This window comes from Megalobrama amblycephala, linkage group LG3 (assembly GCF_018812025.1).
Source record: "Megalobrama amblycephala isolate DHTTF-2021 linkage group LG3, ASM1881202v1, whole genome shotgun sequence".
NCBI classification, from domain to species: domain Eukaryota; kingdom Metazoa; phylum Chordata; class Actinopteri; order Cypriniformes; family Xenocyprididae; genus Megalobrama; species Megalobrama amblycephala.
Window position 1 is genome coordinate 37,940,267 of NC_063046.1, and position 20,596 is coordinate 37,960,862.

General features: G+C 35.7%; 1 protein-coding gene across 49 annotated transcripts in view; it reads right to left on the reverse strand.

Annotated features, from left to right (window-relative positions):
• LOC125263978 (receptor-type tyrosine-protein phosphatase delta) overlaps positions 1-20,596 on the reverse strand; it is a 600,442-nt gene that overhangs the window by 164,618 nt on the left and 415,228 nt on the right. For 22 of the 49 annotated variants that reach the window (XM_048183213.1, XM_048183203.1, XM_048183201.1 and 19 more), the window contains exon 1: positions 5,337-5,669. The exons of 1 other annotated variant lie outside the window; for it this stretch is intronic. The gene's annotated coding sequence lies outside the window, so the exon portion shown is untranslated. Of the gene's footprint in view, positions 1-5,336; positions 5,671-20,596 lie in introns of those variants that run through there. 26 more of the 49 variants (XM_048183229.1, XM_048183228.1, XM_048183221.1 and 23 more) reach the window with 4 other exon arrangements.

Consider the following 20,596-nt stretch of genomic DNA (forward strand, 5'->3'; position numbering starts at 1 on the left):
TGAATATTGCATGGATATCTGAGGTCATATCTGATGCCTGGGATAAATGCATTGAGGTGTGTTATCTGCACGTGTACAACGTTCATGCGTGCATCCGTGCAGTTTTCATGCGTGTGAGCCGGCGTGGTGTTGGTGTGTAAGGTGTTCATGCGTTTGCTAATGGAACTCATTCCTCATTTCACAGCGAGACGTGATTCCCATGAGAAACATAAATCACAGTCAAGCGCTCTGACTTCAGCTGTGTGTGTGTGCGCTGCAGTATTTCCTCTGATATCAGTGGCCGCTCTTGTGGACTTTGACAGCTCTGAGGTTCTGCTTCCTCTGGACACTTTCACTTGTTTACAGCTCATGAGATCTAAACCAGCGTCTGAGTCTCCCCTGGTTCATGAACATTATTACACTATTCAGCACTGTACGACCTAAGATATTCACTGCAACAGTCTCTGGTCTCATTTCCATGTATTTTTCATGCATCTCAGTTAAATAACTACTCATATATAATGCATGCACATATAACTCAAGTCATTTAAGTCCACCAGCATAACTACCTTATAAATAGACTAATATAACTGCAGTCATTTCTGGGTGTTTCTTCAACTACACACACTATTAAAGATAAAACAAGGCTTTCCCCATCATATGCTTTGACTGTATTTGCACTGTTTAATACATTTGAGATGTTTTCCTCAATGCATACATTTCACAGGTTTATTCTTCATCTGTAAATGTTAGAAGGTCAAGCAAATATTTCCATTTTGTTGTCAGAAGTGGATGAGTGTTATGCAAGCGAGTCTCCTCTAAACTTCACAGACTTGAAGCTGCAGACTGTAACTTTTTTTGGTTAAATCAATTCAAAATCAAAAGCAATTTTTGAGCAAGTACATAATCAACCAGTGTTCAAAACTATCTCCTTACCTTAGCCCGATTCACAATGGTAAGCTTGTAAAAATGTTTTCTAATTCGAGTGGTACTGGTAGGTTTCCGCAAGAAATTCGTGCATGCAGCCGTTCGTCTTTGCGTCATTACATCCCAGCTAGTAGGTTAAATCACATGTGAGGATGCTGCAGGTGGCGGATCATTTATAGCCTTTTCTCAAAGCAGCTGAAATAATTAAACTTAGCATTTTGGTGGCGGATTTTATGATATGATAAAATAGTTTTAAAAGAGTTTCTTTTTTAAAAAGTCCACAAGACCAGAAGTGTCCATAGAAGAAGAAACACCCAACTACATATATTAAAGAATAATAAACAGTGATTCAGAGCTTCAGCCATTGAAATACCTAACACTGATGACAATAACAGCTGCTCTCAACTGTCAACCAACTATTCCACAGTCTCAGTCCATCCCTGACCTGACCAGGACGAATATTTAGCAGTAAATGAAAAACCAAGATACACCAAAATAGAGAGCAAGATTCAAGTTCAGGAAGTGCAAATGCTGTTTATTTGTTCACTGATCATATACAGCTAGATAACTACACTACCTACTGTATAATCCTTAAGAAAGGCCCACCAATCAGAGAAGTTGCTGTTACCATGAAAATTGAAACTGCAGCAAATAAGCTCAGAAGCCTCCACCCACTTCATGAAACGTCATGGGTAGCGTTTCCCAAAAGCATCGTAAACCTAAGTTGATCGTAGCTCCATTGGTTTCAATGGAGCTACGATCAACTTAAGCTTATGATGCTTCTGGGAAACTCTGCCATGAATGACATGACTGAGTTGAACAGACACAAACTGTTTATATTAGTTTGCATTTATAAATAAATGTAAAATATTTTATATTTACAATCAATAACTATAAGTCAATGGTTTCATACATGCACCAAATAAGGCTGTGCAACATTTCTTTTTGGTCTGTTTTCTTCCTGGTGTCCAAGCTGAAGCGATATGAGATGTTACATTTTTATCACTAATATAAAAGTCCTAATCACATTTTTTTAATCATAAAACTCACAATTAGATTCTTCCCCAAATCATTTAGCACTACAATCATGGTTTTGCACCTCCAAAAATACAAATTTTCAGCCTTTTTCAAAATTATTTTTAATATTGTATACAGATGTTTTTTATGTTTTTTTTTTTTTTTTTTTTCCCTTCAATAATATGCAGCCCTGGTACCAATGTTTTTGGTTCATTACATCATTCACAGTGCTTCATGGGATTGTAGGTCATAGAGAAAATAAATAAATAAGTACAAAATATTTTTGTTTCTGATTTCTAAAGACTTTTTTGAAATGTAGTGAGGAATTGTTTTGTGATCTCTATCACGGTTGAGCTCTTTAACCAGTATAGTGAGAGTGGTTTGTTCTTCATTGTCCTCCGCTCTCTCCTCCGTCACACTGTGTCTTTTTCATCGGCTCTCTTCCCAATAAACAGGATTTATAGGAGCCATAATAACCCTCCATACACCCTTCTCTCCTGATGCCTTTATCTGGAGTTTCACTAAGAATGATCAATTATAAACTGGCCGACTTGACTTGTAATTAGCAATCATGGTATTCGTGTGTAGAGAAAACACCTCATTTTAGTACAGACAGATACTGAAAAGAAGTGCAAAACGGTCAGAACTGGAATTGCTAAAGCCTTTGTGAGGAAACTGTTGCGATAATTCACACACAATTACACATAGAAACATGCATTTTTCTTCTATACAAGGAATAGAAGAAAACCGATGTTTGTAGAAAACAGCGTTTTTAGAAAGCCCACAGAACGAAACCTTGCATTAAACTTGCATGAATGAGTTAACTGTGATAAATAATTCTGATTGTGTCAGTTAATTGCTCTCAATGAACACACTTTAAGAATGCAATATGAAAACAATAAAACTATTAACTCATGAGTTTAATATTTTATGAAACTCAGAGTATTCATAAATATTTATTTGCCTCTAAAGTTGTTCATACATAAAACAATTTATTATAAAAAATACTGTTTTTCTTTATTTTATTATTATTATTATTATTATTATTATTATTATTTAAATGAATCCCACTTTTGTTAAATTTGTTTGATAAACTATTCTCCAAAATAAAATAAATAACCTAATATGAAGTGTGGCTAGTTTTAAACACATCACACATCTGTATCCCCGCCCCCTCTGCTTAACTAAGTCAACATCTGCTCTCAAATTAACTAACCCGTACTAAGTGATGTATTCATTTAAAATAAACCTGCAACCCAGTTTCTTGCAACATTGTCACCCATTCTGCATTTTATTTCATTTTATCTGTATTTCCCACATTTTGGTAACAAGGTCAAAAAATGCAAGCCTTCAAAGAAAATAAAAAAAAAGCTAATATTTTGTGTTCTGAAGGTTAAATGCCTCCTGTCACTGAGCATTTGATGAAAAAAATCATGCTCTATTATGATTTTCATTATATTTTGTACATTGTACACCCCACAGAAAGTGCTGAATTCTAATGCGATCACATTGGATCTTTCTCAGGCTCAAGAGGGTCTAAACTCAGAAGTGAGCAGTCGGTTTTGGCTGTGATCGTTTGGCAGATTACAGGCCAGATCATTCCCAGAAGTTCTGTCACTCCATTCGTTTTCTCAAACAAGTCGGCGCCCCATAATTGTAGACTTTTTTTTTTTTTTTTTTTATAGATTTCTTTCAGTCTCTCTCATGTGGATTTTTTTTTTTTTTTTTCAGAAACCTTGACATTCCAAAAGATCTAGTCATGGACTTCTGAAAACATTCCTCTTTCCCCCCACTTCATTCTTTCATTGCCTTTCTGTTTTTCCATCATGTTTGGAATGTCATCGAGGGACTCGAGCAATCAGGAACCTAAAGGAAAATTTCCTTCATCTCATCCAAATGCAGTCTTCCCGCAGAGGTCACGGAGAGTCTGTGGGAAAAATAACCTGAACGGGAGACTGACGGACTGGAAAAAACAAGCACAATCTGCCATATCTGTGTTCTGGAAGAAATTAGTCTTCAACTCGAGATGTTCCTTATAATTTCCGATGGCAAACGTTTCCTCGTTTCAGTGCCACAAGCGACACATATGCACACACAACAGCCGTCTAACCACATGTGTGTGTGTATGTTAGGGGGTCGACTGGATCGCATTTCAACCAAATATGCAATGCTCATATCTGTTCCGAAGCTTCACCTCTGCGCACACACGCGCAAACTCTGCTCTAAACAGCAAATTATTTTGTCTTCATTCGCAAACGTTTTTTGCCTGGTAGCTGCAGTGGGATTGGAAATCGAAGGCGTTTCCACGGCGTTAATTGTGGGATGTCGGACTGCAGTGGCAAGCACTGATTGTTTGGGCATGTGTGTATGAAACACAGACACACACACTTATACACACGCACACACCAGAGATATCTGAAGCCAATGGACTGTAAGTGCTGATCGACTGCAGAACACACACACACACGGGGCACTTTGGGCTCATTTTCATCACCTCACTGGCTCGCCCCTTTATCGGCCCCTTTTAACCCTTTTACAGACGGACGGAACTCGCTCCTGATGACATTAACGCTCAATTCATTTCCTCAGTTCAGGGGCCCCTAGCGGCCACACGCGAGCGCAGTGAGAAAACACGCAGAGAGACAGAGAGAAAGACAGTCAGGCGCTTATACGAACATGTCAAACGTTATCTCAGAGTTCAGAGGTTTTCACTGCTTTGTCCTTTTTTTTCTTTCTTTGTTTTTTTTTGTAGAACGTTCATCTAAAGTTGGATGTTTATGAGGCAAAACCAAAATAGAACAAGAAATAAAAAGACGGAAAAATGAAATATGATTTAGACTGATAAAGCAGAGTTTAAACTGAATGTGCAATAACATCCTAGAACTATTGAGAAGAAGCCTCACAACCATCAGCGACAACATGATGATGAAGAAAGACCTCAATCTGACAAATAACCAAAGTCGCTTCAGTCTGCATTCTGGTCAAAGTGCTCAAATCTTTGCGATTTGTGTAATCTGACATGAGAAACATGATGAGCATTTAATCCAGCAGCAACAGGAGGCTTTACAAATAATACATTCTATACATATATATATATATATATATATATATATATATATATATATATATATACCAATAAAAAATCATAGACTCACAGGCATGCTTATATGCCATACGCACACAGTCCTATACTATTTAAGTGCACAGAAAAACATCTCATTCACCACTTATATGTGAAAACAACCTCTTAAATGCCTCATATATACTCTCACGCTGTCATTAACACTTATATACTGTTATATACTGTCACAAACACTCATGTCACACACACACACACACACACTCTCTCTCTCTTCTGTTATGATATGTCATGTTGCAAAAAGCCTAAGTTGAGAGCACATTAAATGTCTTACCTGCTCACCATCATCATCAATTTCCTCATCATGGTGTTGTGTGAGTTCAGTTGAAGAGACTTTATTCACATCCAGTGATAATCCAAACGCCGCTGCGCATCTGAAAGGAGCGCGAGCGTTTCTCTGTCCGGTCTGTTCTATCAGTTGTTCAGCGCACCACAGAGTTTATCACACATACAAGTATATGATTCTCCTCTACGAGCTCCTCACAGCGCGTGTGACGCGCGTCGGCTGTGATCGGAGCAGTGCGAGCGGATCATCGCGGGGCGCGCGGGGAGAAGGGGAGAGCGCGTGCCGTCCGAAAGGCGCGTGCGGCGAGACTGCGCGCTCGAGCCCGAGCAGCACCGGAGAGAGACGGAGCAGGGAGTGACGTCACCCGCCCGCACCGAGTCCGGGCGCACGAGCGAAGCTTTAAAGTCACCATGAAATCAAAATTGACAATGCTTTGATTTTTTTTTTTTTTTTTTTTTTTTTTTTTTTATGGAATATTGCAGTTTATTATAGTTGATTTATCCGTGTAGGCCATCGTTATAAGATAGATAGATAAATAAATAAATAAATAAGTAAGTAAAAACCACATGCCTCATAACCTTTAATTAAAATAACTTACCCTCCCTCTTACAGCAACATCTCTTCTCTGGTGACGTGTTTACAGGACACAGGCGGTTAAATAATAGCATTTAGCCTATGTCTGTAATCTTTGGGCGGCGAAATGCACTCTTTCCCTCAAGCACGATTTTTTAAAACAAATAGTCAGTTTTTTGTGTACCAAACATATATTAATAATGTATACTTTTTTTTTTTTTTCAAGTATGTGTAGCCTGTTTAACTAATATATTTTGTCAAAACAGGACTGTTGTTACTTAGCATATGATATTAAGACTGTTTACTTTTTAGACCCTCAAACCTTTTTTTTTTTTTTTTTTTTTACTTCCTCTGCATGATAAGCAGTATTTGATTAATTGAATGATCGATCAAAGTTAAATAAAGGAATTTATAAAATATATACCGCTCATTTATTTATTCATTAATTCATTAACCCATTAATTATTTCATTTAACATAGTTAAATAAAGGAATTTCTAAAAGGAACCTTGCAAATCTATTTAGTTAGTTAATTTGATTTCTGTTTAGTTGGTTAATTTTTGCAATCCAGAGGTTAAGTTAACGGTTTGCAAATGGTCTTTCCTCACCCCCATTCAAAAAAAAACAAAAAAAAAAACAACTTCAGCTGCAATCCTTCTAAAGACTTAATTATGTGACATAAATCCATTAAAAGAGAGAGATAATGTTAATTCTTATGTTTTGTCAATATTGTTCAATACTGATCGTAGTGTTGGAGCCTTCTACTGTTGCTATGGTTACTTTACCTCTTCAGGTGGACACAATAGGGGCCATTTATGGGGGTCAGATCCTCTCAAACCCCCATAAATTCAACCCGGGTTACAATGATAAGACAACTGCTGTTTATAAAACTATAAAAATCAGTTATATGGGCAAAATACCCACTATAAATCATTCATCATGTTTACTGTGATTGTTTAGTTACTACAACTACAGACTGTCATTAACTGATGATGCTCTAAATAAACTGACTCACAAAGCTCCAGAGAATAATCATCATTATGCAATAACAAATCTGAATTGGTAACAGTTGGTTGGCTGTAACAAGACAGGGGTGATTCCAAACACATTATTAGCTGTGACTTTAAGAGCAAAGAGTTTAAAACTAAAAGAAGTGAAACTTAAAATTCAAAAGCATCAAATATGAATGTGTGCCAGATACAGTGTGTTAGAATGTCAGTACCACTGGTGGCCTGTTGGGCGCAGCAGAGTTAATTTTGGCTTTATTGAACAAGGCTGTTATATGTTCTGATAGCTGACATGTGGTAGTCCTGACCCAGTTAATACGAAGATTCTAATCTAAGAAAAATACTGCTATCAAATCACACATCCAAGTGTTCGACAGGCAGCGGTGTGTGTGTGTGTATGTGTGTGTGTGTGTGTCAGAGAGAGTGTTTCCAATGCATCATTAAACAGATTGAAGGACTTCTCATTCCAACAGCTGAAGCTCTGCCCCCAGGCACCAGCACACAGCGAAGGTGTTCTGCTAAAACTCGCCCGCCTGGCAGCGTCCAAAAACAATTTGTGCAGCCCACCGCTTCGGGACACGAGAACTTGCAGTGAAAACAACAGACTGTCTGTGGGTGCAGCTCGGTGGGAAGATGTGCTTTAAGTCTCACCTGTCCTACTGCCAGATCACGGACGGCATCTCATTCATATCAGCTGCATCAGGTTACTGCTATCAACAACTACTGACGATACGATATGCATCCATTATTAAACCACTAAGGTAGAAAATGTTGGTTTAACTGCTGCTTTGAAATTTGGAGCCAAAGTCACAGCCTGAAGAAATACTTCCATTGCACTTTTTCACTAATAAAATATAATGAAATGGCTGCCCTAAAGAACACTAAAAACTTTATTTTGTATAATCAGTATCTTACTCAAGAAGCAAACTTGTGTATAATAAGATTATAAGAGTATTTATTATTTTTATAGAAGAATTCAGGATCCAAATGAATAGTACCACAGCATCTCCAAATATTTTTGTATGGACACAGCCTTAGTCGTGTCTACAGGGTAACCTTGTTTTGAGAAAAATCTCAAGAGACAAGCATGTTTATTGGGAGTCCCAGAGCAAGCCCTATCGCAACACTTATCTTGGCAGCCGCAAATGCAACTATTTTTTCGTTTCATAAGTGCTATTTGGACTAGTTTTCCCTGAGGTGGTCAGGTAAATGCAAGAATCCAAAATGACCACTCACCATAGCCTGTAAACTGCCGGTAGTGGGACACTTGGCACGCTTTTTATTGCCTTTTTTTTCCCTATCACATATTCCCTAGCACATCTTTCGAAAATGTAAACATTCAAAATTCATCCTGTGAAAATCTTTTTGAAATGGGTATTTTATTACCATGAAAAATGTAAAAGTCCAATTTTTTTTTGTAAAATATGTTTTGGTCACACTTTAGATTAGGGTCAAATTCTCACTATTAACTATGACTTTTGCCTCAATTAACTCCTAATTACTGCTTATTAATAGTTAGTAAGGTAGTTGTTAAGTTTAGGTATTGTGTAGGATTAAATGATGTAGAATATGGTAATGCAGAATAAGACATTAATATGTGCTTTATAAGTACAAATAAACAGACAATATCCTAGTAATATGCATGCTAATAAGTTAATAGTGAAAATTGGACCCTAAACTAAAGTGTTACCTATGTTTTCTATAAAATAAAATAAAAAGGTTTAGTTCAGTACATTTGCTTCGTTTTTACACTTTTATTGTCACTTCTTTAAAAAGAGACCAACCTTAGGTCTGTAGTCCAAAAAGATTCATGAATTACATCCATTTAAGTGACGGTAAACAGGTTAATTCCATTGCCTAAATTTGTAATCATTGTAATCACATATACCACCAAGCCTTGACATTAACTCTAGTTACTAGCCACACAGCATTTTCACTGCCCACAATTTTGACATTGATACCATGGGGAAAAACTGCCATATAAATATTTTTAATATTATCTCTATAATATCTCTATATAATTTGGCAGCAGGTATATTAGGCTGTTGTCACTTTAACTTTTTATTTAACTTTCCCTTAAAACATAACTGACTGTGAGTCCTGCCAAGACTGACATTTTGACATTATTTTGGGTATATTTGATTGTTTAAGCGCAATAAGCAGCAAAAAAGAAATCAATTTAGTACTGAGAGGTGGCTTTATATGCGCACACTTTGGGTGTGAGAACAAAATCTGCAGGAATAAGTAAAATTGTGTGCAATACATTCAATTCCACATCGAAATTCAAGCCCTGTAACACCAACAATATTCATCCAGAGTCAATGAAATTAGTGAGTGAGGGGAGGCGGGTTTGTGTGTCAACTCACTGTCGGAAAGATCATGTCTGTTCTGCGGAAAATGAGTATTGGAAGCATTTCAGATATTTCAGTAGCGATATGCATCGAAAATTTATATTTTTGACAACATTACATTGCACTTTGTTTATCATTCCAGATGTCTTTTTAAAAGACTACAGTTGAAAAATGTATATTATATATAAAATTCAACATGCCAAAGTGGCTAGTAGGAGTAACTGCATTACATATCACTGAATCCACCCAGATTTGGTGGGGTGTTAATGTCAAGCCCTGTATACTGCACTTCTTTCAAAGTGATTTCTGTATTGCCCTTATCCACTTATAACTACAGAGATCTTGGTCCCACCTCAATCACCAAATAAAATGGCATTTGTTTAGAAAATGAATGCCGTCAGAATACAGCAACTCTCAGACACACACACACGGCAACACATAAAACTCAGGTATCACTTAGTGACTAAAAGAGATCAAGTTGGATTTGGTCTTTAGGTGTCTGCCAGTGGACCCTGCATCTGACAGCAACAGTGCAAGAGTGGGGTTTCTCTGCCGTCCTCTCCTCTGACTATAATCGAATGCGGGACGTGACTGGATTTACAGTGGGAATCTGGGACTAACCGCGTGTCTGGCTCGGTGAAGCGCTCGACTAATACAGTACAGCAGGGCCTTTCTGATGAATGAGAGCTGGCTGGAATCTATCAGCCGGTGATATTATCTATCAGGAACGGACTCTGTCATTCATTGGCTCTCAGAGGTCAATAAAGGAGCCGTCTGTAGTGGTGATGGATGGAGGTGAGGCATCAATACGAAAACTTGGCTTTGAGTCCAAGGAGAGAAGCTCCGGTGTGGCACAGTTTGTTTTTATTTACTGCGATGTTTACTGAAGGCTGAGGTTGTGCTGTAAAACCTGCTGGCTGCTCAATCAACAGCTGAGCAGGAGAATTTGAATCTGTGGGAATTCATTTCATCCTGAAGGAAAAAGATGGATTGGCGAACGAATACCAGCAAATTCGCCAGTAAGGCAGTGTGGAGAAAAGAGTCAGCGTGGTGCTGGGTCAGCGTGGACGTGTAGTCGTATTTCTGACTCTGCCCATTGGATCCCAAGAGCTCCAAGGTTGATGTGTGGCCATGAAGTATCGGCTCCTACGGGAGACTAATAGCTCCAGTAATGAAGCGTCGTTTGACTGTGTGATTCATTCAAACACCCAAATCTTTATTGCCGTGTTTGTAAAGGCAGGCCGTATATCAGTGCGGTCCTGCAGTAGAGTTGGTCAGCGTGACCTTGTTCTGCCGTGCTGCTCGCAACTGGAGCTGGTGTGAACTTACGCACAAGAGAACCCACGAAATTGAATAAATAAATAAATAAATAAATAATAAAAATAAAAAGACTATGTGATGTAGCCTTGTAGAATAAAGTTAGAAATTAAAATTCAATATATGGTGGCATATGTCCCTTTATGAGTTTCTGTCTTATATTTACAGTATATATAATCCCAGCAGGTAATGTTCTCAGACCTTTGGATAATGTTCTGGCAAGGTTCTCTCAAAGGTTTTTTTTTTTTCCCTCAATAACATTAATAGAACTTTCTTTCAAAGTTACAAAACTTTAGCACAAAAACATTTATACATTGTGCATGGAATATTTTTCCTGAAACTTTTTAGTTGGACATTCATTTAACGTTTTTTTATGTTACTTTTGAATGTTCTCTGAACATTCTGAAAGGTTCCCATAATGTTAGAAAAATTATAGGTAACACTTTAGGTATTGGAAACACATATTCACTATTCACTATGACTTTTCCCTCAATAAACTCCTAATTTACTGCTTATAAATAATTAGTAAGGTAGTTGTTAAGTTTAGGTATTGGGTAGGATTAAGAATGTAGAATAAGGTCATGTAGAATAAGGCATTAATATGTGCTTAATAAGTACTAATAAACAGCCAATATTCTAGTAATATGCAAACTAATAAGCAACTTGTTAAAAGAGCCTAAAATAAAGTGTTACCAAATTATAAAATGGAATATTCCCTTAACAATTGCATAACCAAGAAAAACTGTTTTTAAAACATAAAAAAAAAAAAAAAAAAAAAAAAAATGGACGTTTTAAACGTTAAGGACGTTAAGAAATTACATTTTTATAACTCAATGGGAACATCGGCAAAACATTATTATGGGATATAGTTTAGGAATATAACAAGAGCAGTTGTGCTCCCAAATATTTTTCCCAAATATCAACATCATTGCAAATGTGATATTGATTTTATAGTTCAATAAACAGTTCAGTTAACAGGAAGTTACTACTGTGAGTTACATTTTAGACACAATTGTTCCAGTGGTGTCTGTTTTTGCACGATTAATTCCAAAACGTGCTAAATAGTTCCAAACAAAGCCACAACAAAATCGTTGTGCATCTCCGAGCGACACACAGTGGTGTTTTGTTTCAGTTTTTTAACGAATCAATGATTAAACGATCCATTCAGTCACTTGCTTCGTTCCTAAATGAATCAGCCATTTTAACAAATCAGTAGAATGAACAACTCAATAACTTATTAAAACAGTGACCTACTCACAGATTTATATTTATATTTAAAACATCATTTTTTTTAAATAAAAAATTCACATTTCAATATGCAAAATATAATTTTTAAAACATTAATCTTATAGCATTATTTATGCAATTGTAACTGCAGTATAAATATATCTTTTTAAATGCTGCTTTTGTGCTGGTTTTGCAGTGCAATAATGGATTTTGTTGACACTTACATATTTCATTTGATTGGTAACAGACTATATTTTTTGTCAATATCACACACCCCTACTTTAAGCCATGATTCAACAGCTGAATGTGGATCAGTTAAAACAGGTATAATGACCCAGACACTCTGGCACCAAGACGAGTCTCTGATTATACAAAGAGTTGATTACTCACCAACATCAGCACAGAGGAATGCATCATTACATTACAGTGTTTCTTCGAAAAAGGGAACTAATTAGTGGTGTTTGCTATAGCAGAAATCACTATTATTATTGCTCATAGCTGAATTTGCGTGTGTGTCTTGTTGAGGGGAGACGTGCTGTTACTTTGCAAAGTGATTATGTGCACCATTTTCACCTGCTGAACGATAAAGCTCCCACAGATTTATATTGTAGGAGGGACCCAAGTTATATCTAGAGACCCTGACTTGAAAAAGAATCCACATACAAGGCCCAAACAACTTACAAGAACATTGCTAAAATAGAAAACAATATAGAGTGCAACAGTGAAACAGTAGTTTCTGGAAGTAAAAACTCCATTCATGTTTTCCATATAAATTGATTTTTAATGATAACTGTTAAAGAGAGCCGCCATGAGCAAATTGAGCTCTTTGGCTCCGCCCACTCCCATGAAGCACTGCAAATTACTCAATTCACTCTCAGTTTTTTTTTAATATTTGTATATATGTGCATATTTTGCACTTTATACATCGTTTCTATAGTTATAATCTACAACTTTAACGACATAAACTTCTCAACTTAGCTTTTGAAATGAGGGAACCTTGAGTACTGGAAACATTTCTTTCTAAATTGATCTCATTGGGCAGTTTCTATTTTGGTGCATAACAATGTTTGATTTATATATGTGTGTCTCTCTGTGTGTAGTAGGCATGTTAAATATTTATTATTATTATTATTATTATTATTATTTTTACCATTTTATATAATCTTTTTTTAAATTAAGTTGTGAAGCACTTTGGACTTTTTTAAATGTGCTATATAAATAAAAGTTGAAAGTTGAACTTTACATTTTACGTACGTTTTATATTTCCCCAATCGTTTTTAATTTATGTCATTCTCAGTGTTCTTTCACTCGCTAAGGTTGTTAAGTTCACAGTCTTTTTGTCTTTTTGTCTGATTTTCATAATTTTTTGCATGAAATCAAAGTTAGTAATGTTGTGATTCACCTCGCAGCTGGTTGTCTTGGTTCATGCCTTATAGCACTTCAACAAAGACTTTTTATTTTAAATCCCTATGAGGAAAATGATTAGACTCCCGGAAACGCTTCTGAAAAAGTGGGAGGCACTAATGCACTCTATTCTCAAGAAGGCATGTTTTAAGGCTTTTTGGAAGAATGGCCCATCTACTGTAGCATCACTTCCAGCACCTTTAATACTGATTTCCCATCTCTTCAAGCGCACCGCTTCAAGCTGTTCGTAGGGTGTCATAAAGCCTCACGGATGTGCTCACGAAGGGTCATTACTTTCTCTGGTTGTGCATGATTCATAAACGCCTTCATCCGCAGGCTGTAGTGTGCAACCTTATCATAGAAAATCTGACCTGAGACCAGAAAGCTGCCATTCTATAGATCTAAACTTCATTTCCAAAACCTGACTTCAGATGGAATTAGATACAATATGATGCAGGGCCGGTTCTAGGATTTCATCCTCAGGGGGTTTAGCCCTCAATGAGAATCTGTAGCATGGTGCATCTTTAAATCGAGACCACTATATTACTATATAGTAAGTCAAAAGGAGCTTACCGGTACTTAAATTGGTACTAAATCAATAAATATATAATAAATAAATAAATAAATAAATAAATAAATGAATGAATGAATGAATGAATGAATGAATGAATGAATGAATGAATGATATAAGGATACCAGTCCTTCTGCAGTACAGTTCAAATTGGTACAGTACACATGAAGGCTACTGTTTTACTAATAGAAAATTGTCATCATATCATTATTATTAACAAGTATCACCATTAACTAGCTAAAAAAAAAAAAAAATAATAAAAAATAAAATATTGACTCAGGGCACTAAGTATTTCTTTTTTAGACATGTATTTATTTTCCCTGCCAAACCATTCATTGGCATAACAGGCCCTAAATAAATAAAGTTATTGCCTTCATTGTTTTTGACCTATGTAACCTTACGATACCAACACTGAACATGAAATTTCACAATTCTCAATTCCAATTTACGATCACAGCGAAAACTAATGCTAGCCTAATATAAACTACTAATATAAAGTTCAAACATTAAAGACAAATAAACAGTCAATAATAAAATAAGAAAGAAAAAACACATTTCAAGCAATAGCACAAATAAATACAAGAGAACAAAGATACAAATTAAACACTTTACAGTAGGCCTACTTGTGAAAACTGTGTTGCTGTATGAAGTAAATATACACAGATACCATTAAAGCTACAGAAGTTATTAGTTAAGGGCAGTAAGTGATTATCTCTTTTTCTTTTGGTGTTTGATTAACATTATTGAAACAGAAGGTATATGATTCTGCTGTCACTTTAACACCTAATGATGTCACCTTATATTGACACACATCAAATGTTTTCTTAACTGTATGTTCACTTAAAACAGTGTTTACATGGACACTCGCCGAAATGGGCATTTTGACATAATTTTGTGCGTATTTGTGGGCTCAAGAAGAAGCAAAATTGAACTGAAGGGGTGGCGTTCTGTGTGTGCGCTCCAGGTGTGTGCACGCACAGAAACAATCTATCACAGCGCACCAGTACTGCACCGAGTTCTCTTTCGCAGCGTGTTGTGCTTGAATGGCTCAAATCATTGAATGTTTAAACTGACACGATTTAAAAACACATGAAAATGATTAACTTTCTTAAGGAAGCACCACTGGCCCAATCATTCAGATTCAGAGGTGAAATTTTTAGGGGGTGGAGAAGACCCTAAAAAGGGTCTAGAACCGCCCCGATATGATGGCAGACATTACTGTCAGATTAAGCCCCACTTGGATCCACGTCTCAGGATGAGCAGCATGTTGGTGCTGGTGATGTTTGGCTTGTTTCCCCAGTTGGGGAAAGGCCTTCGGCGACAAGCGTGAGGCACCACCATCTGATTTTTCAAGAAACTGACACCTTAATGGACAGAAATCTCACGCCTGATCCTGCACCGTGGTATCAAATGTCCTTTCCCACGATGCAGCATGCCGTTTTACATGATACACTGGCATTCAATAGTCAAAACGTGAAGTTTTATTGTGTCATTCCCAGCTGAACCTGGACTTGACAACAATTAATATATGTTTAAAATGTATATTTGGGTGTTTCACAATCTTTGAGCACTTCTGGCTTTGTGATCAATGTCTAACTGCTGACATACATGATCACAGGAAAATGTTTCCTGAAAGTTACGATCAGTTTTGACACATCACATTGGATTTATTTAATTTGCTTCATTTTATTTTGGAAATTACAGTGGTTGAAATGACATTTTGTGATACAATTTCTGACTCATTTGTCTTGCTAAGGCTAACTTCATAGTGTCCTAAATACACAGAAGTTTATAACATTTTTTAAATCTAATGTGACAAAATTGCAGCTTGGTTGGAAATAAAGCGCAATAAAAATAAATGATATTAACCTTCATTGAACCTTTAAAAAAAAAAAAAAAACTACACACAACACTCCTATATTTCAGTTCTTTACTGACACTGCTGTCTTATGGTAAACAAGTACACTAAGTCTTTCTGACTTCAGTTCGTTTTTTTTTTTTTCAATGAAAGCAGGTAGCAATTATTATTTATTAACATTAAGATTAATCAATTATGATTAATCTTAATAGAATACTTAACTTTTGTTCTCCATTTTATTATATATATATATATATATATATATATATATATATATATATATATATATATATATATATATATATATATATATATATATATATATATTTATAATATATAAATTGAAATTATCTTTTTTTAATAATTCATATTACAGCTGTGGGCCAATCGTAATTTGTGTAACAATAATTAGGTATTATATCATTTTCAAATTCTTATAGTAAACACTTTATGATTATCTCACTCTTTACTTTTATTACTATAGTCTAAGTCTGATTTAGGGTCATTTATTAAACAATTACATCTATTCACAAAGTAGCAAAATTTACTTAAAGTTAAGTTAAAAGTTTTCAGGACAGATTTAATGTGACCGCAATTTAATACTTTTAAAATCCATTACAGTAGTTTATTGTTTATCGTTTAGTTTAAGTCATCACAAAAGTGCCCAAACTTGAAGAAACACCAAGTTATTTAGCAGTTTGTCATTACAGATGTCAGATAAAAATGTTATACAACAGAGCCAACAATACTGCAAAAACTGATATAAATCAGCTTAAGCAAATGTCTCATTTAAAGACTGTCGACGATGAATTCAGAAAACAATCACTTTTTTATGGAAAATAATTGTTTGACGATAACAAATAAGCTGACAAATCTCAACAGTGACTTTTATTCATGCAGCTTTACAATTAAGTCTTCTGAGAAGCAGTTTGTTCTAAATCATGAAGATTAATCAACTGAACCAAACGGAAATCATTCTAAAGATTCAATCAAATGAAATATTAACAGACATGTCCAACAGCATAGCTAAGAAATAAACTGTCTCTGCCATACTAATGCTAATCGGCCATTTCTGGGAGAAGCTAATGCTAATAACATTTACAAAATATCAGTGTGATACTAAATGTGACTTTTTTTCTTTGGTTTGTTCTTTGGTTCTCATCAAGTTTTGCTTCTGGGCCTCGATTTTACAAGTGGTGACGCAACGCTGTACCAAAACTGTTTATCATACAAAAGTAATGAATATCCAACAATCAATAATGATTTACAAATATGAAATATAGCAATACTAAAACAAGGTTCTAGAAATGTCTTAAATGATTGCACAATACTTTCATGTTTAATAGGTTATTCAAATTTTTTTCTGCTGATAAAGTATGTTTACGAGCTGTTTAATTCATAAAATTGTATCAAAATTAAAGATTAATTAAAACTAAATCCATAAAATGATCGTATGAGGGGAACACTTAAAATGTTCTATATTTGAAGGGCCTGACAGAACCCTTTAAAGGAAACCCTGGGAATTTAGACTTGTATGGCTTAATGTAAATGATGTCTCTTACTGAAATATGTAGTAGAAAACCCATGAAAGATTTACGTTATATAAAAAAAAATCCTCATAGTTTTATACATATTTTGGACAATGGAGGGTGCCACTTTGTTTAGGTGCACAGTGCATTCTACTTCAAATGGTTGCACTCTGTGAGCTACTGACACTACGCTGTTGCTATATTTCCCACAACAAAACTCGGAATATAACATACAATGCCATATTGTGCAGCCTTTGGTTGTAATAGGGCAACAAGAGATGTAAGTCTCCACTGCTTTCCTAGCAATAAGAAGAGGAGAATAGAATGAGAAGATGTCTGTGGACGAATAAAACTTCCTAAAGACCCGCGTCTTTGTTCTCTCCACTTTAGCCCTGATGCCTTTGGTACTTTTTCATCTGTATACTTTGGTGCAATGGTAAATCTAGTAATGCATACAAGTTTAAATACCCATGGGGTTCCTTTTAAAACCCGATCAGCCTTTTCAATTTGAGCCAGAGCACAAAATTAGTGAGGATGAAAACATCGAAGACATGTAAAGTCTCTGTGGCTATTCAAACTACTGTTATATGATTGATGTGTAAAAATCGTCTGATATGTCACCTGAATGCATTACACAGGGTAAAACATGCTAAGAAGATGCTGCTGTTTTATGCTATCACGGATATCCCGTGCATCACAGCGCACAGGAGCTTTGAAGCAGTCTGTCTCAATCGAGATGTGTTTTAGGCTGCCCTCGTCATTAAAACCTACGCTTATATCCATCACAAACTGTAAGCTGTTTCAGCTCTGGTCTACTAAAAGCCTCAAATTCATCAGGGCTAAAGTGGAAAGAACAAAGACGCGGGTCTTTAGGAAGTTTTATTCATCCACATTCTTCACAACTTGCATTCTTTTCTCCTCTTATCGCTAAAGTAGTGAAGACTTGCATCGCTTCTCTTGTTGCCCATCGAATGAAAATAACAACCAAAAGCCGCACAATGTGGCATCGTATATTATATTCCGAGTTGTGTTGTGGTAAAAATAGGAACATGGTAGAGTCAGTAGCTCACCGAGTGCAACCACTTGAATTGTATGTAGAATGCACTGCACACCTAAACAAAATGGCTCTTCAGTAAGAGACATCATTTACATTATATTAAGCCATACAAGTCTTAATACCCAGGGATCTCTCTAAGTTTCATGTGAAAGAACTCATTAAACCAGTAAAACACTTATCTGAGCTCAAATCTTCAGAGCAACTATCCTGCAGAAAATATCTTTGGGTTTTTGTCATTATTGTATCTTGCACTCTCCAGCTGTAGATGCGATTGATTGACAGTTGCCACAGTGACAGCAGCAGTCGTTGAGGAGACGGGATCACCATGTGTAACGAGAGACAGTCACTTTTTGCTGTGAAGAAAGAGATGTGAAAAAGAGACAGTCTCCCAGCACTATTCAGCCCAGCACTGACAGCTTTCAGACCCACAATGACACCTGATCTAAACCTGAAGACGACAGAACGATGGAGAAATGCATTCTAATGCTGGGGAAGGTGCTGGTTGTGTGAGTTCTCGATAGACTCTCTGTGGACATCCGTTTAACAGAGAAATTCAACAATGAAGCTACAGTACAACAAACAGACCAGCCGATGCTTAACAATAAACAATTTCTAAAACCAGAGGGAAGTGTGATCTATACCTTAGCTCTAACAATTTAAACAATTGCATTTGTCCTTCATGTCAGAGGTTGTGCAAATGTGGAAGAGCCTTGTGAAAAAGAAGTGCATGTTGAATGTACTTCAAATCTTAAAAGTAAATAAACTGTACTTGCAGACAATATAATATTATTAAAATAAAATGCATCTTAAAGGGTTAGTTCACCCCAAAATGAAAATTCTGTCATTTATTACTCACCCTCATGCCGATCCACACCCGTAAGACCTTCGTTAATCTTCAGAACACAAATTAAGATATTTTTGTTGAAATCCGATTGCTCCATGATGCCTGCATAGCCATGACATTTCCTCTCTCAAGATCCATAAAGGTACTAAAAACATATTTAAATCAGTTCATGTGAGTACAGTGGTTCAATATTAATATTACAAAGCGACGAGAATATTTTTGGTGCGCCAAAAAAAACAAAATAACGACTTATATAGTGATGGCCGATTTCAAAACACTGCTTCAGGAAGCTTCAGAGCATAATGAATCAGTGTATCATTGCTGGCTATGGAGGCCTCACTGAGCCAATCAGATTTCAACAAAAATATCTTAATTTGTGTTCTGAAGATTAACGTAGGTCTTACGGGTGTGGAACGGCATGAGGGTGAGTAATAAATGACAGAATTTTCATTTTTGGGTGAACTAACCCTTTAAGTCTACTTAAAGAGAGTTCAGTTTCATAACTGTTTTAAATACACTTTTAAAGCATTGTTTTATTTTTTATTTTTTTGACATGCTTTTAAAGTAGTACACTTATTTTGATGTGTTGAGCAACATACACATATGTAAAGTACTTGATAATACTTTAAATTATAGTATTAATCAATAATATATTTAAAGCTTCATATTTTACTAAACTGCAACTAAATTCATGACTTTCAGAAGTTTGAATAGAAATGACATTTAAGTATATTTTAGTTTACTATAAATGCTTGTCAATACATTCAACAAAACAAAAGGATTCTAAAGTGTACTTCTTTTTCACATTGGTTCTGTCATTGATGAAGGTGACTGGAGTGATAATGCAGGTGTGTGTTTGAGTGACGTGAATGTGATCCAAAGAAAGTTTACAGAATGCTCCATCAAAACTGATCTATGGCTACTAGACGTGATAATGAATTGCTCTTCTCACACATCTACAGTTCTGTTTGTCCACCCACTCTTTCATCCTCTCCCTTTCTCTGTATTGTGTCTCATCCCGCTATTTTACAGTTGAGAGTTCTTGAAAGATCTGCTACGTCAATCTGTCGCTTTTCGTGCACCAAAAGAAAGACTTTTTCTTTTATATTCACCCTCTACACGTTTATCCGTTACTCAGTGTTTGATGGGGTGGACATCTCAGATGACCCTCTCTGCTTTTACAAAGGCTTTGCTCCAGACATGTTCAGAGTGCACAGCAAAAAAAAAATAGCTATATATAACATGAAGCAACTTATATTGCATTCATTGCTATTCACCATTTTGTGTATATACATATTAAGATTTTTAATGTTTTTAAAGTTTCATTTGCTCACCAAGGCTGCATTATTTAATTAAAAACACAGTAAAAACAGTAATATTGTGAAATATTAATACAATTTAAAATAACTGTTTTCTATTTGAATATATTTCGAAATGTAATTTTCAGGATTCTTTGATGAATAAAAAGTTCAAAAGAACAGCTTTTATTTGAAATATCATCTTTTGTAACA